The sequence below is a fragment of the Protopterus annectens genome, chromosome 6.part0 (genome assembly GCF_019279795.1).
Source record: "Protopterus annectens isolate FY-2018-M chromosome 6.part0, PAN1.0, whole genome shotgun sequence".
Classification (NCBI taxonomy): domain Eukaryota; kingdom Metazoa; phylum Chordata; order Ceratodontiformes; family Protopteridae; genus Protopterus; species Protopterus annectens.
Window position 1 is genome coordinate 414,920,392 of NC_056737.1, and position 26,482 is coordinate 414,946,873.

Genomic DNA, 26,482 nt, shown 5'->3' on the forward strand with positions numbered 1-26,482 from the left:
GGATGGTTAGTGTTTCTAATAAGTATGAATATATGGCATGGGTCATAGAGTGGCACCTGTAGCTTGCAAGTAAGTGGTACTGGATTTTACCTATGGTACTTGGAACATGGAAAAGCTCAAGTGTATTGTCCTGTTTGAACAGACTTGAAGTATATTTTTGATGTAAATAGAGACACCACCACCTTTAGTCCCTGCCTGTGAAATAGCTGGCCAAAATGTGTGAAAGGCATTATAACCTTGCACTGTTGGTGTGCTTTCCGCTACTTTAAACCATGTCTCAGTGACCTCACAGACATCAGCATTCTCTAGGGTAAAGAAAGCTTCTAGGGAGTGGAGTTTTTTGTTTAGACTCCTAGCACTGAGCAGTAATACCTTTAGATTTTTTTGGTTTTGGTTTGTTTTTTCGCAAGTACTTTGAGTTTGGCATTGCCTAAAAAAGGCACTACGGGAAAGACAATGTTCTTTTTATACTGGCTGCTTAATATGATTGTATTGAAATCCAGTTATTTTATTTATTCATTCTAAGTTTGTGTGAGATGCAGTGGCTGTCCATGTGTATAACTAGTTGTATATAGTATTAAATTTCATCCTGCTCCTGGAAGCTTTCCACTCGAACTGTCCAGTAGACAAGTGCGAAGGTACTAGTCCATAACTGCAAAGACAGACATTTAGCAGAAGATCTGTAAGAAGGACTCACTGTTTAAAAACAGCATCTAGCTAATGTCGGATACAAGCCTTAACCAGATCAAAGTAGTATGCAATTCTAGGAAACCAGAAACCTGCAGGGCAATGATAAGAGATGTATCATTTGTGTGACATTACATGAGTTGTGGTGCTACACAAGTTGAGGTTAGGACAGTTGCATGTTGCAAGTGAAATCAAAAAGAATCAGAAATGTGTTGAGCTATTTAATGCAGTGTCAGTTTGGGATTTTTAAAAAAAAATCAAGGTTACTATAATGTGATGGACTTAACTGGATATTATTTTTCCTTTTGTTAGTTTCCATGTGTATGAATGACGGCCACAGTGGTGCAGCAGTTAGCGTTGCCGCCTCAGCAAGAGGTTCTCCGGTTCGATCCTTGGCTGGGGTGCCTTCTGTGCAGAGTCTGCATGTCCTCCCTGTGGTCTCGTGGGTTTCCTTTGGGTGCTCCGGTTTCCTCCTACATCCCAAAGACATGCTGTAGGTGGATTGGACACTCTAAATTGGCCCTAGGTTTGAGTGCGTGCGTGTGTGCCTTCTGTGGAAGGTTGGGTGCTGGGCTGGCAACTCAACACCATAAAACTCCACTGCCAATCATGAGTGGACAGGTAATCCGCTGTGGCGACCCCTAACCGGGAAAAAGCCAGAAGAAGTTTCCATGTGTATGGATATATTTTTATTAGTCAGTCACAGTCAAAGCTCAATAAAACATAACTATTTTGCTTATATTTTGTGTAATTTTTGCCACTTCTGTTATTTAAACTTTTAAAACTTGTGTTTCTGATTGATGGTATCCCAAAATCCTATTGGAAGTGGGAGGAGGTAAATAGGAAGTAAATAGTGTGGGAAGAAATAGCCAGGGAATTGTTATCGCTCAGCTTGTATAGGCCCTAGGGCCAATAGCCTAGTACCAACCTATGAACCTATTAGATATGAAAATGTCATGCTTATTAGCTGAACAGATTTTTTTTTTGACCAGACCAGATTTATCCGATTTTCAAGAGCCTTTGTCCAGATTTCTGATTTTTGCAGCTTATAAGGTATGATACTTTGTCATTTCTGGTGATCAGAGGATCCGCCCGGTGCATGTACTCATCTGATTTCTGCTGATTCTTGATTGGTGTTTCCCTGTGAATGGGAGGATAAGGCCAGCCAACGTTACATGGGAATTTACCTAGGTGTGCACTTCCAAGGACTTATAAAGTATGTTTTAGCCACGTTTCAGTCCCTTGTTGTGTATATGTGATTTTTCTGGATTCCTATTACAAGAACGAAAGTTCACTACTTCAAACTTGTAATAGGAAGCCTCACTTATACAAAAGTTCAGTTTAACAAAAGTAAACTTTTGCGTAAGTACACTTCACTGAAAACACCACAGCACAGTGGAGGACATAAAAAAACAAGCTATGTCCTCCACTATGGTGCGATAGTCATGGACCTTAGGGTTAGGGCACTGGTTAGGGTAAGGGGATAGTTAGTAAAGCTATCCCTTTACCCTAACCCATGCCCTAACCCTAAGGTTCGTGACTATCGCACCATAGTGGAGGACAATGCTATGTCCTTCACTGAGCTGCAGTCATCACGGACCTTAGGGTTAGGGCACGGGTCATGGTAAGGGGATAGCCCTACGGGCTGTCCCCTTACTGTGATCCGTGCCCTAACCCTAAGGTCCGTGAGTAGTGCATGAAGTTCAGTACAACACCTATTCGTTATACTGAACTTCGCGTAAGTGCACTTTCGATTAAGTGCACTTTTACTGCAGTGAGCATTCCATGCACTATTTCGAATTAGTGAAAATTAGTGAAAATTCGATCTAGTGTATGCAACCCGATTTTTCTACATGACAGTAGGTACAGCTGTTACATTTTTATGTATCTTTCTCTCTTGATTTGCATATTAAGATGAATGCCAACTGCCCAGTGTGTAAAAATAACACTGCATTTTTACTTTACTTCCTTTTGGGCTATGAAGTACCTGATTTGCTTCATTTTTAGTTTCACTTCAGTTAATTTCTCACTGGGGTGACTCATGAAAATTCACACAGTGGATTGGTATTTTCAACCTAGAATTGGAAACAGTAAGAACTCTCAATGCATTTGTCATCATCTTATTATTATTATGATTATTATTATTATGTTAAACATAAACATGCTTATTTTAGTCCGGGCTGTTTACACTGAATTGATTTTAAAGTAAATCAACTTAAGAGTATGTGCTTATTTTATTTGATGACAGCAAGACCCTCAATCTTTTTTGCTGACATTAGAACATGTTGAGATGATTCCGATTTACATGCATACCTTTCAATCTGCACACAGTGAAAACAGGTACAAAGGCCCTTGAAAAGCAAAAATCTCCACATCTAATTACTATAAATTTTGAATATCAAATAGCACATAACTCTTCTTGCATTCAGTAGCAATGTGGAATAATCAGAAACATGTTTAAAAAAATATTGTGCGACATAAATAATGGAAGAATATACTTACATTATCAAAGAGACGGTATAAAATCTGTAGCCGTTAATGATCTGTATTGTAAAATTCTAAGACACAAGGTCACTAATTTTTGCTTCTGAAAAAGGGAGATGTAATGTGTGTGTCCTCCTTCTTTAAATTATTGGTGCCACTAGTATATTGGCCATGTGGTATAGATTTCCGTGTACTAGACAGCTTCAAAAATAATGTGTGATGAGCGGGATTCATAAAATTGTGTGAAGAAGTAAGTCAAGCCTGAAATAAGGACATACCTTCAAAATAAGTACGTCATGTGGAAGGGTAAATCAGGCCTAAAAATTATTCCTCCAAAATAGGGACAGTTGAGAGGTATGTTTATAGGTGATGCTAACAGCATTGTCTGCATGCAACACAGTTTTGGGGTAGTAACCACAAGACCTGAGAGTTAATGTTTGCTCCCACTCGGTTCATTAATAAGATTAAGGGAGACAAGACAGCAGATTTCTAACTATGCTGTACTCTGCATGTGGACAGAACTGTGAGAAGTTCTATCAGAACTTCAGAATACAATTTGGTGAAGGTGTGAAATATCATTTGTAGATGCATTTCTTTGTTGGATAAAACTTTTCCAGCTAATTTTTAAGTACAACTGTTTTTATTTTTTTTTATTTGCTACTTTCATGTCTTTATTCATGAATTACACATTTGTTGTACCTTCAGATCAGTTTACATGGTAACTGTCTGATTCACCACCATCATCCTCAAGCTTGGCATGGCCTTCAGTCTTGTAGCCAGTGGCACCGGAAGTTGTTGAATGCTGGAGGGGGAGATGGAGGGTGAGAGGGGCACATAGTGATCTAAAAAGGGCAATTTTATAAAAAATGTTTACTACCACAACATAGGTTCACTTGGAGGACATTTTAAGCTTAGCCATTTTCTCTTTTGGTGCTTGAATTAACATTTCCTGATTGGTCTTACCTATCCCATGGCTAATAATTGTATATTAGCCCTAGTGAGAATAACTGTGATCATACTGTACATAACTTGAGGGGACCCATGTAAGGGCTGCAGCATTTAGGAACTGCCTCTATCCATTAGTGTCACAAGGGGCAATTCTGGAATACATGTTCGATTACCCATCCTTAGGTCGAAGTTGCATTTGAATATGGACAGGGATGAGCTTTGTTTTACTTGAATGGATAGTCTCTTCTGGAACAGTGGTAGTCTCTATGATGTATATCCATCTCTCCACAACATTCAGTTTAGATACCTGGAGTGAGTATTTATGATGCCATTTGACTTGCTGATGTTCAGTAGGTCCAACTGTAGTATGTCGGAGGATGCCTTGTATTCCAGAAACATCACCTCTAAGCACTCTGTAGAATACTGGGTATAATGATAAATCTTTGAGGTGGTCCATGCAAGATCTATTATTTAGGACTTGTATCCTTTTAGTAAGGTGACACATTACTCATATAAACTATATAAAAGGAGAAAAGATTACCACAATATTAAAGGGTAGAGTTTGTGAGCTGTTGATAGTAAAACAAGTAAGCAAGAAAGACTGTGATCATACTGTACATAATTTGAGGGGACCCATGTAAGGGATGCAGCATTTAGGAACAGTCTCTATCCATTAGTGGCACGAGGGGCAATTCTGGAGTACATTTTTGATTACCCATCCTTAGATAGAAGTTGCATTTGAATATGGACAGAGATGAGCTTTGTTTTACTTGAATGGATAGTCTCTTCTGGAACAGTGGTAGCCTCTGTGATGTATATCCATCTCTCCGCAACATTCAATTTAGATACCTGGAGTGAGTATTTCTGATGCCGTTTGACTTGCTGATGTTCAGTAGGTCCAACTGTAGTAGGTCGGAGGATGCCTTGTATTCCAGAAACATCACCTCTAAACACTCTGTAGCATACTGGGTATAATGATAAATCTTTGAGGTGGTCCATGCAAGATCTATTGTTTAGGACTTGTATCCTTTTAGCAAGGTGACATATTACTCATATAAACTATATAAAAGGAGGAAAGATTACCACAATATTTAAAGGGTAGAGTTTGTGAGCTGTTGATAGTAAAACAAATAAGCAAGAAAGACAGCTACACATCTCAGCTGACCAGTTGACCTTAAGACTACAATTTGTGAGCTTTCCCTCATGATGAAGATATATAAAAGGGGATGCAAGATGTAGGATGAAATGGTGCCATCATGTACCTCTCTAGAAAGTAGGAATAAAAAGTTATTCACCTGTTTCAAGGGACACTATATAACAAATGTAAACTAAATGGTGTGTGTGTGTATGTGTGTGTGTGTATGTATGTGTATATATATATATATATATATATATATATATATATATATATATATATATATATGTACAAAGTTGCAACTGACCGTGTTCTGCTCAACATTGCAAGTGCTCATATAGCAGATAGTACCACCAACACCCATTCCAGGAATCTAAGTCTACATTGTAATATTAGCAGGATTTGTTGTGGGAAAGCTACATCTCTTAAAGGTTCCCTTACATGTGGAATAATCTTTTATTTATTTATTTAATATTTCTTTACCGGGATAATCCGACTGGACAACATATCCATTTTCAGTGGAAGCCCGAGAAGAAAAGCTCCAGATAGAACAAAATGAACAGTAATCAATGGTAACAATTATAGATTATAAAGTATAAATGTTAACCACAATTAACAAACATATTACAAAAAGTTTAAAATGTTAACAAGTACAAAGAAGAAAGGTAGTTTGGAATGTTGACAAGTATGTACTAGATAAATGGAGGCAGCTTATTGAACAATCTTCCTCTCTTTGTCAAACAATGAAGATCCTTAACTATTTAATCCAACCTGGATGAGTGGATGGAGTCAATAAATTCAACCCTGGTCTATCTTTTCATTTCTTTATGGCTAGAAGAATCAAGCAGTAGGAATTGCAGCAGCAAAGCTCTTAACAACTAACTTCATGGATAGCACGTAGGTCGCAGGTGGAACAAAATGGGGCAGAATCAGCACAACTAGATGAGGATCAGTTTTAGTAATTTTTGTTGGAAAATGACCTGGGAGTTACTCCCAATGAACTTAGAAAACATCGCAGTGGTCAGCTTCTACCATCATTGTCAGACTGTAAACATTGTGTGGCTTTTTTGCCTTACCTGTACTTGCACACACTAGTTGTATCATGTCTTTTAGGGATACTATAATTACAAACTACATAAAATCTAAACAATGCTTAAAAAATTCCCCTTGAAGAAACTTTTTAAGGAAATTGACATTAATGGAAAGTCAAACATTCTGAGGACTTGCATTTTTAAATTTTAAAGAAAGTACGATGGAAAATAAACTTTTCCAGTCATCTGAAGATAGAAGCAGACAAAATAAAAGCTTGATTAAGTATGAAAAATAAGGTGATTATGAAAAGAAGGCCAGACATGAATAAGGTTGCAAATGATAATATGCACACTTTGAATAAAATGATCAAAATGACTGTGAAAGGAGCTGATTAAGACTGAGGAACATTTAGTTAACAACATGAAGGACAATGGAAAGACTTTGTTTAAATACAGCAAAAAGGGTAATGAATCAGCGTCTTTATGGGATTACTTTATTGAGAACTGCACAAAAATCACGTAGGTCACAGATACTGCTAGGCTGTTTGTTAACCATTTTATAAACTAATATGGATCAAAAGGATCAAACTTACATAAGATAGACTAAGTGGATGTGAAACACAGGTTAAATGGTAACAGAAAATCACATTAAACTACTTCTGTAAAATTTTGATTAAGCCAAAGCTTCCAGAATGGATGGATGGATGGCATCACAGAGATTTTAAATCTTTGAAAGAAGTTCTAGCAAAACCTCTAAAATAAATCCATAGTGCATGTTATGAGTTTGCCAAAATACCAGAAGACTGGAAATTTTTTTTTCATTAAAAATATGACAAGGCAAGGTCCCAGGAGAAAGCACTGACAGGTGTAGACCAATCAGTTTTTTTATCAAACAATGGGAAAGTCATAGGGACAGTAGTGCTAAACAATTTACTTGAAGTGCTGGGAAATACAGTTTGTTCAACACTCTTTCATATGCATGCACAAAAGACAGATCCATTGCTAATTGCAACAGCTCTTCTACAGCATGCAGACAAGTGCTGTACTTATAGGTTCATAGATTCATACTAGGCTATCTGCCCTAGGGCATTATTTATAAGCCTAGCCAGTGTGTGTTTGGCTTTCGCTAGGGCATTTATAAGCCTAGCCAGAGTGTGTTTGGCTTTCGCCACCCATTTTAAATTAATTTTGCTATGCCCTTTTTCGAGGTTAGTATACTGTGCCTCTGTCTAACAGTGACACAGAAGTGATACCCAGGGTAAACCTACGATCTCTCATTCACTCATCAAGATTCCTCTTGAAGAGAGTCAATGAGGGACTCTGCCTAACCTGGACTGAGATTTTATTTCAGAGTGAAGGGAGCCTCTGGGTTATGAATCTGTCCCTCCAGCATGTCCTATTTATTTCAGTGCTGAGGTTCAAGTCTCTCTACTTCTCTGCTGTTTTTGATAGAGGTAGTCATGGTTTAATGATCAAAATGGGTATACTAAGATCAGCTGGAAACTGGACAGCAGCATGGTTGGAGTATTGGAAATGTCGAAAAGAGTATAAGTCATGCCTGAGAGGCATCGTGAGATTTCCATATCATACGTTTTACTGTTTGTATGTAGAAAATTTGAACTTGGTTAAAATACATAACCTGCAAAGGGGGACCAACTGAAACTGTAGTGATGTCTGGGAAATGTATGTACCTGGGCAGAGGTAGAGAGTATGAAAATTAGCACAGACGAGACCAAGTAAATTGTTTCTGGTCCTTCATGTTTACAAACTATTACAAAATAGGAAGCCATGAGGGAATAGGTGTCTTTATTTAAAGATCTCGGCATATGGGAGGATGATAAATTCAGCTTCACCATTCACATTGATTAGGTAGTGAACATGTACACTATCACAGGTAGAACATTTATTACATTTAGGAATGCTACCATGATGAGTAATATCAATACATGCTTAATTAGACCAAAATTTTCATATGTGAACTGTTTTTTGTTTTCATACACTAAGTTGTATTTGAACAGATTTGAGAACACGGAGGAGGTTTAATAAAATGGTAATCAAGTTGTAGCTGCTGATATTAAAACGATTGTCCCAGCTAAGATTATAGTTATACTAACATGAACATGGGAATCTGATGTAGATATAAAAGGCCACACACAATCCTTTCTGGGGTAGGTTTTGGGCTTAAAAACAAAAGAAATAATGCTGAACATGTTAGGCTGTTAAGATCATGTAAGAAAAACAATAGCATGAAAAACTGGCCTTCAGAGAGAGTCATAGCAGAAAGTACAGTTTTGTACCTACCATAAATGTAGATGTCCGATAGGAATGCATCTGCAGTCATTACATATTGGTTGTCCTGTCGTCAGGCAGCCCTTCGGTCGGCCGGATTCCAAAGTCTGGGTCTGGCCTCGGCTGGTGTCGCACTTCACCCGACGTCACAGCTGCAGTTATTCGGGTATAAAGGCATCAGCCGACGCCATTTTCCTCAGTGTTTCTTGCCCCAGATGCCAGGTGCCCTCTTGGAAGGCTAAATTTGGATAAATGCCAATGATTCCAAATAGTAGAGAGCAAACACAAAAAATAAGCATGTATGTACATATATACAAACAAATACACCATAATAGATCCCCCCCAAGCTAGCTGAAGGCTGGCAAATACCCTAGGAGTACCTCAGAGGGAAGGAGGGTGGGTAATCCTGACTGCAGATGCATTCCTATCGGACATCTACATTTATGGTAGGTACAAAACTGTACTATGTCCTTCAAGGATGCATCTGCAGTCATTACAAATGGGTAGAATACCATAGCTAAACAAGGGAGGAGGAAAGAGTAGAGATTATGGTGTAGCTAGGATCCCTTGCAAAACAGCAGTGGCAAAACCTGCTCGGGATCTAGAGTATAAAGGTAAATTGTAATGCTTGGCAAATGTATGCACGGAGGTCCAAGTAGCAGCCTCTATAAAGTCCTTGGTAGCCACTCCTCGTAAGAAAGCTGTGGTAGTGGCTGTAGCCCTTGTGGAGTGAGGCCTGATGTTCTCTGGGGTTTTCTTTCCATGGTAGGAGTAACAAAATCTAATGCAATTTCCTATCCATTTGGAGATTGTCTGTTTTGAAATTGTTTTCCTTCCTTTCCTGTGGCATATGCTACCAGAAGCTGGTCAGTTTTTCTATTGGACTTAGTCCTGTCCAGGTAGTAGCGTAACTGTCTGTGTACATCCAAGGTATGCAAAGTCTTTCTCCCCTGTTCTGTGGGTTTGGGAAGAATGTAGGTAGGTGGATAGCCTGATTTAATGACACTCTGGATACCACCTTAGGCATAAATGTAGGATTTGTTCTCATGGACACTCTATCTTGATAGAAGATCAGGAAGGGTTGCACTGCCATTAATGCCTGTAGTTCAGAGACCCTTCTTGCTGAAGTTATTGCCAGCAGGAAAGCAGTCTTCCAGGATAAGTATTGTAATTCTGCTGTTGCTGCTGGCTCGAAAGGAGGAAGTGTCAATTTTTCTAGCACAAAGTTCAAGTCCCATGCTGGCAATGGTGGTTTTCTGGGAGGTTTTACATTTTTAATTCCTCTCAGAAACTGTCTGAGCAGGGGATGAGAGAAGACAGGAGGATCCAAGCTGTATTGTGCTGAAATAGCTGATGCATGTATCTTGATGGAAGAATAGGACAGGCCTGTGTGGAAGAGTTCTGCCAAGTACTCTAGGATGTTGGCCATGTTTACCAGAGTCACATCTTCTCCCTTTGCAGTACTCCAAATGAGATATCTCTTCCATTTTGCTGCATAATTCTTTCTTGTTGAAGGTCTGCGAGCCTCCAGGATTATGTCTTTAACCCTTTGGGATAAATTTGGGTTATTTTCTGTTATGTAATGTTCCAGGCAGTTAGCTGCAGAGTTTTCAGGTTTGGATGCAGGATGTTGTAGTTGTTCTGTGTTAACAGTAATGGGATTAGGGGTAGTGTCCATATTTGTTCCCGAGACATGCTCCTCAGCAATGGGTACCAATGTTGTCTTGGCCAGTCTGGAGCTATCAGGATGATCCTTGGATGGTCCTCTTTGATCTTCAGAAGCACCTTGTGCATCAAAGGAAGTGGTGGAAATGCGTATGCTATCAGGTTTTTCCAACTGAAAGATAGGGAGTCCACCTTCCAAGCAAGTGGGTGGTACGTCCTTGTGCAGAATTTCTTTAGCTGGTGGTTGAGTGGGGATGCAAACAAGTCTATTTGTGGTAATCCCCATTCCCTTGTGATGGCTTTGAAGATGTCCGGATGAAGCATCCATTCGTGGGCATCTGTGGTTGTTCTGCTTAATATGTCTGCTAGAATGTTTTCTTTTCCCGGTACAAAAGTTGCTTGTAACTGAATGTTGTAGCTCAGGGCCACATCCCATAGGTCCAGTGCCAGCCGGCATAGAGGATATGAATGGGTGCCTCCCTGTTTGTTGATGTACCACATAACTGTGGTGTTGTCTGTCCTTATCATCAACTGACCTTCTTGGAGAAATGGTCTGAATGACTGGATTGCCAATTTTACTGCCAGCATTTCCTTTAGATTTATGTGTAGGCGCAGCTGGTCTTGAGTCCATAAGCCTTGTATGCACTTGCCCAGCATGTGTGCCCCCCAACCGAGGTCTGAGGCATCTGTCGTGATGGTTTGGCTTGGTTGGCTGTTGCAGAAGGGCAATCCTGCGTTTGATTGACAGGCCTGAGCCCACCATAGGAACTCTTGTCTCAGGCATGGGATTATTGGAATTTTGGTTTCTAGGCTGTGCTTGTGTTGGGACCACAAATTCCTTAGGTACCACTGTAGCTTTCTCATATGCAGTCTGGCATGAGGGACCAGAATTATGCAGGATGCCATGAAGCCTAGAGCTTGCAGTACTTTTCTTGCAGTTAGGTGGTTCTGCTTTGTTAATGCCAAGAAGTAGAGAGGTAGTTGCTCTTTCTTTTCTGCAGTTAGGAATGCCATTTATTTTGATGTGTCCAGCTCTGCACCCAGAAAAGTTATTCTTTGGGATGGAATCAGCCTTGACTTTTTTATATTGACTGTATATCCCAAGGCTTGCAGCAGGTAAATGACTCTTTGTAAGTCTTCTGCTAGCTTGTTTTTGTTGTCCGCTTGTATCAGGCAGTCGTCCAGGTAGGGATAAATTTGTATTCCCTGAAGTCTGCAATGAGCAATTACTGATGCCAGGCATTTCGTGAACACTCTGGGCACAGTAGATAAGCCAAAGGGCAATGCTGAAAATTGATAATGCTCTGATCCTGCGAGAAATCTGAGGTATCTTCTGCAAATTGGTCTTATGGGGACGTGCAGGTATGCCTCCTTGAGATCTAGAGTTACCAGCCAAGACTCCTTGCCCAGCATGGGAAGAAGCTGCTGTAGGGTCAGCATTTTGAATTTTGGAACAATAAGGAATGTGTTTAAAGCGGACAGGTCTAGAATGGGTCTCCATTTGTTTTCTTTTCTTGGTACCAGGAAGAGTCTGGAGTAAAATCCCTTTCCTTGCTCCATAGATGGTACCTTTTCCACAGCTCTCATTCTTAATAGCTGAGATATTTGTTTTAGAGCTTCTGTCCTTTGAGTAGGTGGTAGGTTTGGCATTCCTCTCTTCCCTGGTAGAGTATGGAAATGTAACCTGTAACCTTGGTCTATAGTTTGCAAAATCCATTTTTCCCTTGTGATGCAATGCCAGTTTTTTGAAAATAAGGTTAATTTTCTGCCTAAGGGTGCTTCTAGTTGACAGTGGCACCGCCTACCAGGGAACAAGTCACTGTGATTGAGGTGTTGTAGTGGTGGTGGCTGCGTCCGTGCCTCGCTGGTTGTTACCTTGCCATTGGCGTCCCCTGTAGGCACCCCTGGATTGATTTCTGCCTCTTGAACGCCTATTCCTGCCTCTCTGAGCCTTTGAGGAGTCCGGAAAGGACCAATTCTTGGAGGGCCAGTTCCTGCTAAACCTTGGAGGTTGAACCTGTAAGAAATCTTTCACCGTTTGTACAGATTTCGCCTTCTCTTCCACCTTTTTTAGTACCTGCTGAGCAGGGGAACCAAATAAATTGACCTTGTCCATGGGTGCATCCAAAAGCTTTGATTTGACATGGTCTGGTAATGCCTGTTCTTTCAACCATGCATGTCTCCTGATAACTGTGCCAGTCATGGCTGATCTAAAGGAAGCCTCCAGTGCATCATAGCCACATTTTAAAGAATGGTTACTAACCTGCTGTATGTTGTGTAGCATTTCCTGAACATATTTTTTATCTAAAGATTCTTCAGAGGAAAGCTTTTTAGTTAACTGGTCAAGCATAAACTCTTGATATTGAATCATATGAAATTGGCAGTTCAAAGCCCTAGCTGACAAGGTAGCAGAAGTGTAAACTTTTTTACCCAATCTCTCTAAGGACCTGGATTCCCTTTCAGAGGGGAGGGGGTTTTTAGTAGAAGTAGCAGCTACAGCTTTAGGGCCCTGGGCGATAGTCTCTGGATCTGCAAAAGGAGCCTTGTATAAATGGTGATGAGTGTCCGGGACCCTGTAGAACCTATCGGGCTTAGCAGGAGCCGGAGGTAATGAATCAGGAGCAGTGCAAGCATCATTAAATGCATCATCTACAACAGAAAGAACTGGAGGTATAGCTAAAGGCCTATGCTGTGGCAAATGTAGAAAGGTTCTAAGCCTTTTTCTGGAGTCTGAGAAATCTTGGCCCTGCCACTGAAATTGTTCCCTCATAGCATGCAAGGTTTCCCCAAAGGAAAATTCCTCAGGTGGAGAGGCTGAAGGAATTGACTCTTCCACATCAGAGTCTTCGTAAGGAGAATAAGAAGCCTCAGGAAGGTCTGTATGTTCTGATTCATCAGAGGAACCATCAGTGGATACTGGTTCAGGGGGCTCTGCTCTAGGCCTCTTTTCTGGAGGTGGGAGAGAGGACCTGTCTGGATGAGGCTGGGATCCACGAATTAAAGAAATTAAATCCTCAGCCAAAGAAAGCATAAGAGAGCTAGTGCTGGGCCTGTGTGTGGGGGGTTTGGCAGGCACAGTTTTTGAAGCTTTGGCTGCTTTAGCCCTGGCAAAGGCCTTAATAGACATGGCTGCAGGAGGCCTAGCAGCTCCACGTGCAGGGGTTGAAATATCCAGGGGAATTGTGTCTGATAATTCCTGAGAAACCGCAGCAGAAGGCTGGATTTCAGAAGCTGATTCTACCAGGTTAGAGGAGGCCTCGGTAGAAGGCATGGTTTCGGCTGGAGAAAGAACCGCTTGCTCGGTTTCGACCGAAACCGAGACACTCGCGGTTTGCTTAATCGCGGTTTCGGCCGAGACCGCGGACCGCGAGTGTCGGTCCTTTTCTTTTAGTTTTTTGGAAATTTGCGTTGTCGGAGGATCCGACGGCATGATGTAGGCAAAATCAGAGCCGAAAATTTGTTCAGCAAACTCCGAGCGACGTCTAAGCATCCGTCGGTTAAAAGAAGCGCAGGCTAGACAAGCTGCTACGTCGTGGTCTGGGCCTAAACAATGTATACAGTAGGAGTGGAAATCTTTATGAGGTATTTGTTTCCCACAAGATAAACAGTTATTCACTTTCTCTAACATCGGCTGAGGCAAGAAAGAGTCCCCAACGGGGTACTTAGCTTTTTAGAAGTCTTCGAAGTAGTATTCGGTAGTAGTAATCTCTGGATCTGACCGACCGGCACTTGCGAACAGCTTCTGCTTCGGGCGCCGCGCGGCAAGAAAGACTGAGGAAAATGGCGTCGGCTGATGCCTTTATACCCGAATAACTGCAGCTGTGAAGTCGGGTGAAGTGCGACACCAGCCGAGGCCAGACCCAGACTTTGGAATCCGGCCGACCGAAGGGCTGCCTGACGACAGGACAACCCATTTGTAATGACTGCAGATGCATCCTTGAAGGACATCAGAATAGTATGCCAATGGTCAAAAAGCACAGCAAAGGCCTAGTGGGTTTTAAAACTGGTAAGTCTAAGTTATTTGGGACAGTTTGTGATAAGATAGGGCAGGTTAAAAGGGCATAGGAATGTAAAATGTATTATATTGTAAGATGTACAGTAACTGACTGTCTGTACAGTTAGTATGCTACCAAAAAAATGTTTATGCATCCCAGATGTTTTGGAGATAATATCTGGAAATGGTTAATAAAGTCATTGCATTTTTAGCCAAGTTATAAATATTTGTCTCATGCACATCACCATAATAAATCATAGTTGGGTTCTCTTACCTCTACCATATATTCTCTTCCTACTTACCTCTTTCCATTTTTATCAATTAATGCTGTCTACCACCTTATCAGTTAACACACAAACCTTTAATCCCAGATCATCAGAAAACACTGGTTTATATTACCACACCAAGTGGTTGAATTAATTGTTTCATTATTGACACTGTACAGCAGCTAAAACAGATGCTGCACTCTTGAGGTACTGTTGCTGCTAATCTGAGTTTCCCTACTATTTGGTCAGGTGGATGTAAAAGATTTCACTGCACTTATCAAAACAAAAAAGAGTAGGGAAACTTTAAATTTTATTTATGTCTTTTCAAAACACACACACGCACATTACTGACATATGCAGAATAATTTTACAATATTTATGCAGTATTTATGACAAATACATGGTTTACCTTCATAAGTGTATTATGCACTCATGCAAATCCACATTGTGTGAAAGGAGGTTTTCAAAGTTGCAAAACCTCGAAAAAAAATTGTTCAAATATGCAACTGGGGAATGCACATTGCAGATTCTACATTGTGGGTGCAGATTGCACTATAGCGGGAATCAGGAAATTATCCCTTTCCCCACTGTAGTGCTATCTCAGAGTTGGTATATTAAAGTAGGTGGTGTGGGGGGGTGCAGGGGTGCTTACACCCCTGCATTATGATGCGTCTTCGACGTTTTAGTTTGAAAGTCAGTGATCAGCTGTTTGATTTGCTGACTTTCAAACTTCTGAGAATGTCGGTTTGAAATTCGCACATTTGGTTCGCCCAAATGCGCGATCGATATTGTCAGTTCTGACAATATGAAGGTAAAACCAAATACATTCATCCTTCCCATCCTTAGCCCATAACCAAAACTGCATCTTTTTCGTAAGTTCATCATCATCCCATTTTTTATTACACATAACATCTTCACATCTTACATTCCAAATGAACTGTAAAAATCTCAAACTTTTGTCTATAAAATCTTCAGCTTCACTTTGAACATCCCCATAATACTGTAAAACAATTGTATTCATATGTATGACTATCAGTTTATTTTTTTTGTACTCCATATAAAAGAAAGGCCTAAAATCCCTAGTTTATGTTACAGTCTATATAAACATGTTATGTTGACTCTTCTTCTCCACAGCCTTTCATCAAACACATTGTTTCTATCACCTATTTGTATTTTATCAGCTTTTGACTGGGAGCTTTTTCAGTTAAAGCTTCCAAATAAAATTCCCATTCATATGTATATATTTTACAAAATCCCTTCACTTTCTCAAACTTTTTCTCAGGTATCCTCAAAAGAAAAAAAAATCCTGTATAATATTTTTAGAACAAACAGATCTCTCCCTTATTCTCTTTGTTTAATTTGCAGTCTAAAATTGATTGTATTCATAAAGCAGTATTTTTGCACTAGAATAGTTTTAAGGTAGTGGGGTAAAGCTCAGACCATGAGCCGGTAACCCACATTTGACTAGTATTTTGGGCACCCGCTGGATCTGGCATGAGAAGTGGAAGAAGCTTGGCACTTATTCCTGGGGAAGGCAGTGGGAATGTGCTGCAAGTGAATACTGGGGGTAGCAGAAAACTCTCCTCTCAGGCAATAAGAGAATCATGAATCAGCAACTTAAACATAACACACACACCTTGTGGGCAAACCAGAGCAATAAGAGAACACTGGGGAGCAGCAGAAAACTATCCTCTCAGGCAATAAGAGAATCAGCAAAGTAAAGCAAAACTCTCCTTACCATAAGAAAGCATAGCATAACTCTGGCAGCAAAGATCAGCACTTGGGGAGGGGGGAGGGCAGCATGACTCTTGGGTACAAATGTTGACTCTGGCAGCAATGAATCAGGCTTTCATACACACTTCGGAACATACAGTGGATATAAAAAGTGTACACACCCCTGTTAAAATGCCAGGTTTTTGTGATATAAAAAAATGAGACCACAATAAATAATTTCAAAACGTTTCCCACCTTTAATGAGACCTATAACCTGTACAATTCAATTGAAAAACAAATCTGTTAGGAGAAAAAAATATAAAAAAATAAACAAACGTACAATAAGCTGGTTGTATAAGTGTGCACACCCTTAAACTAATATTTTGTAGAAGAACCTTTTGATTTAATTACAGCATTCAGTTTTCTTGGGTAGGAGTCTATCAGCATGGCACATCTTGACTTGGCAAAATTTGCCCACTCTTCCTTGCAAAAGCACTCCAAATCTGTCAGATTGCGAGGGCATCTCTTGTGCACAGCCATCTTCAGCTCACCCCACAGACTTTCCATTGGATTCAGGTCTGGGCTCTAGCTGGGCCATTCCAAAACTTGAATTTTCTTCTGGTGAAGCCATACTTTTGTTGATTTGAATGTATGCTTGGGGTCATTGTTGTGTTGAAAGATGAAATTCCTCTTCATCTTCAGCTTTCTATTGGTATTTGAAACTGTTCACAGTTCCCTCCACCTTGACTAAAGTCCCAGTTCCAGCTGAAGAAGAGCAAAGCCAAAGCATGACACTGCCACAACCATGCTTCACCATAGGGATGGTGTTCTTTTGGTGATGCGAAGTGTTGTTTTTGCAGAAAACGTACTTTTGGAATTGTGGCCAAAACATTCAGCCTTGGTCTCATCAGGCCATAACACATTTTCCCATATGCTTTTGGGAGACTTGGTGTATTGTTTTGCAAATTTTAGCCAGGCCTGGATGTTTTTCTGTGTAAGAAAAGGCTTCCATCTTGCAACCCTACCCCATAGGCCAGACATATGGAAGATAAGGGAAATTGTTGTCACATGTAGTACACAACCAGTACTTGCCAGAAATTCCTGCAGCTCCTTCAGTGTTCCTGTAGGTCTCTTGGCAGCCCCCCCCTGTCCGGTTTTCGTCTCGTCTTTTCATCAATTTTGGAGGGACATCCAGTTCTTTGCAACATCACTGTTGTCCTATATTTTCTCTACTTTTTGATGACTGTCTTCACTGTGTTCCATGGTATAGCCAATGGTGTGGAAATTTTTTGTACCCTTCTCCTGACTGATACCTTTCAACAATGAGATCCCTTTGATGCTTTGTAAGCTCTCTGCAAACCATGGCTTTTGCTGTAGCAGGCAACTGAGTAAATGCAGGAAAATGCTACTAGGACAGCAGATCTTTATTTGGGGTTAATCAGAGTGTCTTTAATTGATGGCAGGTGTGTACCCAAGAAGACTGAATGCTGTAATTAAAGCAAAACGTGCTTTAACAAAGTATTAGTTTAAGGGTGTGCACACTTATGGAACCAGCTTATTGTACATTTTTTATTTTTATATTTTTTCCCCTAACAGATTTGTTTGTTTTTCAATTGAACTGTACAGGCTGTAGGTCATATTAAAGTTGGGAAAAGTTTTGAAATGATTTATTGTGGTCTCGTTTTTTTTATATCACAAAAATCTGGCATTTTAACAGGGGTGTGTACACTTTTTATATCCAGTGTAGTTTAACTTCTGTGTGCTTTTGTGTTCCATGTTAGTGTGTGATGCATGCACGAGTCCTCCGTTGGGTCCTCCTTAAAGAAAAACTCCACCCTGGAGTTTTTGCCTATGTCGCTACAGGTCTTGCAGCTGTAAAAGTGTGTGTGTGGGGGGGTGTTCCTTCCCCCTCGCTCTATAATTCCAGCTTCCTTGCTTGTAGCCTTGGGGGGGTTCTTTAAGCCCTAGCTACTTTGCCCTTATTCACATCCTATTAACACTTGAGCTTTGGGCATGTAACATGTACAGCATGGGGATAGCTCTCACTTCCACAAGCATCCTTACCCTCATTACAAGCAGACAATTGCATTCTCTCGTTTTCTTTCTTCTCCAAAAATCTTTGATGCTTCAGATCATACTTAGGTCTTTATCCTTCTGTGCCATAGGGCCAGCTATAAACTGCAGTTATGTTTCCTTTGTGTGGCAGTCACTCTGTTGAACCTTGAGGAAGTGAGATTCGTAATTTTTATAAGGTGATACTCAACACGGTAATGTGCGTAGGGAGTTTTGAACAGTTTGAAAGCTGAAGTGTGATTCCCCTTAATTATGCTATTTTGTAACATGAACATGCCTAATCGTTTACTTCTGCATTCTGTCTTCCTCTGTATCCAGTCTCTGTTTGCCTCAGTAGAGTCAAACCAGGTCTTCAGGTTGCAGCATATTTAAGTAACGCTGATGGTCTGCTTCCTTCATGTTGTACAGGAATGGGTCTTCTGGGTTTAAAATACTGTCGACTGCAACTTTAGCTTCAGTCTATTTTTGTAATCATAACTTAACAATACACTGGAGTTATCAGCTGTATATACCAAGCAGATGGCGGCTTCTTGGTGCTTCGTGCATCATCCCGTTTGCTGTATTGCAAAATGTGTGACCTTGTACTACTACTTTCTTTACAGCCTGTTAGACGTAACTGATTTTTTTCTTTAGCTAATCTGTAACTTTTTTTTCTTTAAGTATCTGATCACACACATATATATATATATATATATATATATATATATATATATATATATATATAGTAAGCGTTCTAAACATCCAGTACTGAAGAGTTTTTTTTTTTTTTTTTCCTACTGAACTGCATTTCTTAACAAATCATGATAACAAGGCAATGAATGGCTCATTTCAATATTTTTCAGGAAATGTTGACTAATCTGTTACAACTCAGGTAATGGTAGTTTACAGAGCTGAGACTTATTCAGCATTACTTATGATTTCCACATTGATGTCTGGTGTGGGTTTGACCTAGCTCTCTTATTTTCAGTACTGTTGTCAAGTTAATATTAAATGGTGAACTGCATATGTAGTATGAATAAAAACCTGCGTACATTATTTATCTTGGGTAGTTATGTCAGAACTCTTAGACTGAGTACTATGTATTTATTCTCTTTTTAGAGCCAGGTTTAAAAAAAACACAGTTGTATATTGTCACTTCAGTCAGAATAAAGTGTGGATCAGCTATGCAGGTTCACATGTGGAATGTTTCATTTTAGTTTTAAAATATCTTTTTTTAAACAAACAAAAGTGTTGATTTTTTTTTGCAAAAAGGGTAACTGTTGCTAATTTACAGTTAACTCCATAGTTCCACAAGCTATCACAACATTACAAAGTGGGTGTACAATATTTTTGTGTTACCAAAAGTAACGCCATCAGTTTTTCTTTTACTAACCTACTATACCAGCAACTTACCTCCTAAAACTTGTTAAAAATTTATTTTTTCCTTTTTGAAATGTGTGATATCATGGGACAAAAGGGAAACAATGTATATGCTTGTTTTAGTCATCATATGTTTATGATGTATACAGTTATACACATTGCAAGCCTAAATGTGTTACGCTGCCCTTTTTAACTTGTCATTTTTCATCCTTTTCTTTATTTACAAGGTATTATTATCAGTGATCTAAATCTTATATCTAAATCTTATATTTTCCATGTAAATTGACTTTGCACTTTTACAATATTTAGTTATTTTTATTTGTTTAGTTGGGTAGTACACCTGCCCAGGCAGACCCTTTTCAGCTTTAACCCGGAAGTTACAAAAAAGTTAACATTGAAGAGATATTTGTGAATAAAGAAGTAAACAGCAAACATAACAAACATATCTAAAATACGTAGAGTGCAAAGTATAAAAATGTCTAAAACTTTAGAGCATGCACTTGTGTGTACATATTTACATAACTTTGACTCTGAGATTGTTTACAGACTGGCTTAGGGTAAAGGCCCGAGATATTCTGCAATATATATTCATTGTTTCAGCTAGAAGAGGTATACAGAATAGAAATATTAATAACCAACTTTACAAATCTATCAAGTACGTGTTTAAGTACAAAGTATTAGAAAGTTTCAAAACATTAAAATGTGTATAGAGAAATCTATTTACAAAGTCAATTTTGGATTGCTTACACAGTGTTATAAAGCTCTGAATACCATATATTCATTGTTTCAACTGGATGTGTGGCTTATTGCATGCAAGAGAGTCCTCCTCTCCCAACACACAAATGCTGACCATTAATATTGTAGTGCTGGTGTTGCATAACATAACCTCAGAAAAGTAAACATTTCCCTGCTTCTTGGTGTTGAGCCAACTGGACTTTGAACAGGCATTCACAGAATTGTCAATTCATAATCTAAACTTTCAGTAAACAACGTCTGATGAATAGAGATTTTTGACCTAAAAAATTCAGCAGACTAAACAGACCCTCCCCCAACTGCACACACACAATGTCTATCCAAGGCATTTTGTGGAGCCTGAGATTTTATCTCTGTTTGTCAAGCAGAAGAGATTTGCCTGATAGGTGAAAGCAAGGAGGAAGCACTTCTCTAAACTATACTTTTATGGTGTTTAATTTATATATTTTTTTCATTGCAAATGTTTCTGTAAGAAACAAACTGCTCTGGCAAAATTTTCTCCACTTTACCATAAATGCTGCCTTCTGGTCACCAATTAAAAAAAGAAAAACAATGATAGACCTAATAAGTGTACTTGTCCAAGTAAAAAAAAAAAAAACAAATCACAGAAGCATAAAAGATGATTTATTTATTTTGTTTAATTTTGTTCCCAGATGATTTACTAAATTATTTTTATTTTTGTTCCCAGATGATTTACTAAGTGCAATGTTAGGGTGTTCCTGGTCTCTACAAGTGTATTTTTTATGCTTTCTGATGCTGTCTTAGTCATTTGTTAGACTTCTAACTGGCTCATGCAGAACCCATTCCAAAGACATGCATCTGGAGCGTTTCTCCCCAGGCTTCCACAGAAAATAGGCTCTGTCCTAGTCGGACCTTCCTGGTCAACAAATGTTAAATAAAATAAATAAATAAATAAATATTTGGGGAAACTCTTCCAAAAATAAATGCCACAAGTCGTGCTCCACAGGACTATGTCCTGGGTTCTGTCGACTCTGCCTATGTAAAAACAGAGCTAAGGGACTATGGCTGACAAAGTCTCCTGATGATTACAAACTAGGGTCTGTTTATAATTTAGATACTCCAGCGTGAACTTGCTCAGAACAATAACTGCTGTAGGGGCAATGGGGTCCCCTGATTCATACCACGTCAGGGATACTCCCTCTCAAAACTCACACTGTTATTAGTGATCTGGGCACAGTTCTTAACTTTTAAATCAACACAGCTCAGATGTGGCTAGAAAATCATTCTAGCTGGCACGTTTAATTTGTAGGGTCACCCCCTTCGGGCCCAATAAAGTCACAGTTCCATCACATTTGTCCTTCACTAGCTGTATCATTAAATACAACTTCCCATTCAGCACACACATCTAAAAAAACTAGTTCAGCTTGAAAGGCAGAAGACATTCCTATTCAAGAAAAACTGAAGGCCTAACACCCGTGCAGGTTAAAAACCCTCTCTTTATACGAAGTTTCATAAAGAATCTTGCATAATTCATAGGTTCAAAGTTTTTTTTACTAAGCTTAAGGCCAAAAGAGACCATCAAGAAGCTTGGCAGCAACACTCAGTACTGGTGGGAAGCCAGCGGTGCCCCGGTTATGTAAATTAATTCTACTGGGCTTTCTGTGCTAAAAAAGACAATACTTTTTTCAATCACTTTCACTGCCATAGAAATGGCTGTATTATAAAAACCTACACCAAAACCCTTAACCTCATCTTCACATTATCAACATTTGCTGGCACAATAAATCTAAAAGCATATGCCATGCTTTTAGAAGACAACTCCTGCACATCAAGCTAAATGGATAAGTAATCACAAATTCATCCCTGAGATATGTTGCACTAGTCTACTTCATTGGGGCACCTAATGTGTCATAATCTGAATAGGGTGCGTGCCTAACCTTCTTGAAGATCACTTGCACCATAAGCTAAAATCCTACCTAGAAACCTACAAAATGCTTATTAATAGATTACATATTATATGTTCGACCATGAAAGAACTAAGGTACAAGGGTGTCAGCCATGACCACTCCAGCTGAGAACTTTTACTAGATGAATGTCGGTTACATTGAGCTTGGATTAAATGGCACCAAATGGCAAATGGCTGCCAAGCCTAGTTTTGCCAAATCATTGTTACTTGTACATTTTACCAATGTTTATTAAGCAAGTTTTGTACTGAACTGGTCCTCAATCATTTGCATGCTTTGTGGTAACTTGTTTCCAAATGGCTTCTCACCTGCTTTCTTTTTTCTGTTTTCTGCTGCAGTGGCTTGCAATGAGTGACTACTTGGATAATTTTTTTTTTGCTCCACACAAATCTATCTCGATGGCTCTTCTACCTGCATCCATTTGACCCATTTATTCAGTGAGGTGGCAGCCAGGCATCCCTGGGCTAGGTAAAAGCCCTACGCAGCCCATTCATTCCTGCTCAGAAAGCCCTATCAGCACAACTGTTATTCAGCATCAAAAAATGAGTGATAGGGAACATTCCATCTTGCTGGTCTTGTGTAACAGCCTATCCCTTCCACTTTACAGCTCTCTGACATTTGATGCACGATACTGTCACAGTACCTTCACACATTGAATCCTGTAGCTTATGCATGTGCTGTATAGGCCTATGTTCCATATAAGATTGAGTGTTCCCAGTAGATGTTACCTAAGTGGAAAAACAGACGCTATTCCCTCCCTGCAGGATGGGCAAGCCAGCAGCAACTGCTCACTCCCATCCACCACTGCCAGCTCCATCAAACTCCTGAGGTGTTGCCTGGGCTGTAGTCAGAGCTTTATCCCCTGACATCACTGGAACTGATATGATGTTTTAGTACTTGTGTGCATACTGTGTGAGGTGCTGGACCTTTGATCACCTATTGAATGCAACCATTTTCCTTTGTTTGTTTTCATTCCATTCCCATTTTAAGCAATCTAGGATTTACAATGATGTTTTAATTGGCAACTGAAGTGCCTAAGGTGGTATTCACTTATGATTTTGGAGTAGTTAAGATGGCTTCTCTATTTGTCACTGTTTTATAATTTTCAGCATGAAGTATATTTTGTCACCAATTTTTTTTTTTTTTTTATCAGCAATGTACTATGCAACTCGGAACATCTCGTATTTTTACTGCCACTACTGCCTGAGCAGAGTGGAATGGTGGTTTGGTACGCTCGGCTTCTTTCCAAAAAGTGACAATTCAGTCCCAAAAAACAACAATGCACCACAAAAGGAGTGTGAACTTGTTTAATAATCCAAACTATCAAGGCAGACAAAAACAGTAACAATCCAAGTTGGATTGTTACTATTTTTATCTGCCTTGACAGTCTGGATTATTAAACAGGTTTGCACACCTTTTGTGGTACATTGTTGCTTTTTGACACACTGCTTCTTTGTTAAAGCCTGTATAAACTAAACATGAATCTGTTGTGGGCATCCACTTGAACGTTGCTCAAAGTTTTATAGATGGTTCTATAAGCCTGGCTGTAGCAAAACATTATGTACCAGGAAATCCTGTTTTATCTTGTATGCTACTCTTGGATTTGGACATATTAACTTTTTTAGTTTTTAGAGCTTTGCTCTGAATCCAATCTTGAATTCCAGGAATGTCATCTGACTATAACCTCTTCAGTTCCAAGTGTACAATTCACTGCTGGACACTGATGCTTTCATCAACATGTCTACTTTTTACAGTCTCATCTGAGTGATCCAGAAAATAAGTGTTTGATTTGATTACATTATATCAGTGCCAATCTGCTACTCAAATGCAGTTTATTTTATGATATAATTATTGTGCCATGGCAGTGTTATTTTAATATAACTGATCTAATGATAGTTTTATATATATTTTCAGATCCCCCTTTATTCTTATCTATTTCAATTTTGATTGAGTGTTCTTTTTATTTTTTAGGCAAGGACATCTTAAAGGATCTTCTCCTTTCACACTACCCACTTCCTTTAAGAAACTTTCATCAGACATCCTTTATTCTTGTAGAATGTGTCAAACATTAAGGAGTTTGTAGGGTAGGAGATTGGAGACAGGCTGAAATTGGGGACCACAGTCATCTGAGTATGCTAACAGTACTGACTGTTTTGGTGACCAGGCCAGGTTCAAAACAGTACACAGACTTAATTTCTGTTCTCTGTGCCATACCCGAGGAAACAATTTACACCAGAATGCTATTTGGGACCTTGGCATCACCGATTCCTTTAAGGGTGCTTTGCTCATATGCCAAGTCCATCTAAAGCTAGTCTCAAATTATTCTGTCATGCAGTCTTATACCTGAGGCTTGAACCCATACTCTGCAAGTAAGACTCTTGCCTGCCTTAAAATACTAAGTTCTATGACTTATCAATCTGTTTCTTCTTCGACTGTGGTCATCCTTCAATCTATATTAAAGGAGAATTTGGTGATCTCTGTCTTGAAGGAGTCTAATTTAGATCCTGACAATTTTTATGACTACTGAGATACCTCTATCCTTTCATTGAAGGATACAGAGAATATTGTTTACTCACAGATTTATTCTATTTTATAAAAGTATTGTGTTCAAGATCCATTCCAGACTATTTCTTGCTCTAGATGCAGTACTGACAAGCTCCTCACACAGGTTCTACACGACCTCCTAAAGGAAAATGATCAATAACATCATTCCTTATTTGCCCTTCTAGATCTCTTTGTAAAATGTGATGAGGTGTACCATTAAATCCTACTATACCTCTTGTAGGCATGGGGCTATAGGTACTGTTCTGTTCTGCTACAGTTCACCTCCAACCTTTGGAATGTATTCAGCAGATTGTACCTGGACAAACATCTCATCCCTTCATGCTGTTCAAAGGTACATAGGTAAGTATTAAGGTAGCTGCCATTGTGGGCCATTTTAAGCCTAGCCAATTTCCTTTCAAAGGTGAGAATCAAACCCTGTACATTGTGCCTGAGGTAAACAACTTAAGCATTATACCAATCCTCAATTTATGCATCTCACAAGTTTCCATTTGGGATCCCTGATTACTCCCTGTGTATGTTATTCCATTAGGAAAACTTTTTCAGTATCAGTGCTATGCTGATGATACCTAGCTTCAACTTTCCTTCCATCGAGGTGTGAGGTCTACCTCCAGATATGCTTGATAAAGCCTTGGAAAGCATCTAAGCTTGCACGTCAAATAGTCAAGGCTATTCATGCCACTACCTGCCTTATTTAAAAACAACCCTCATTTATGGTGGTGATAAAAAGAACTTGAGATTTCATATTATAAATGCATAAGTTTTGCCCACCTGAAATCCTTAAATTGAGAGATGTTTGTTCATTGAGCTTTGGAGATTTTGAAAGCAAATCTCACAAGTTTATAGTCTGAATCAACTGGGGAAGGAGAGAACATGCAGAGGCTATATTCATGAACCTAAAATATTATATCCCCTGATGGGTTTATTAGCTATCAGTTCCATGGATTTTTTTTAAATTAAGTCAAAAATTCTTTGGTATACCCTACATTGGAGGTATATGTATACTCCATTTAATAATGTATTAGTTAAATCATCCCAAAATAAGAAGGTTCTAGTTAACGCATTCCTGCCAATGGAGCTCTTGAAGGGATGTACTCTAACGTTCTAATCAATGTTTGCTACCTGAGCTTTTCAACAAAAACAAATTATATCCTCTAAGTTCAAACAAATGTTCATATCTACAGAACCATAAATGTTACCACAGAAGTGCAAATAGTAAACCATTCAAAAGAAATGAGTCATTGCAATGGTAACAGTCATTAGATTCTAGGTCATAAAGTGAATCTTATAACTTGCAAGTCATTTGTTTTTGTAAATAACTTACAATATCTCAGTATGCATTCAAGTTGTACACATACTGTTAGAAGCATTTCAGTCCTTCAGCTATGAGATTTCATATGAGTCTAAGCAGTTCTTCTGTGTCACTCGATTGTTGAGTTATTTATAGAAATAAGAACATTAACACAATATAAATAAACAGTATATGAACAACCCTCAGTATCTTTTTAGCTGCAGTAGACAGAGGCCAAATATCAGTGCAGTTGTGCTACCTCACATGTAATTTTTATGGTGAATCATTTCTGTAGTTTACATGTAGC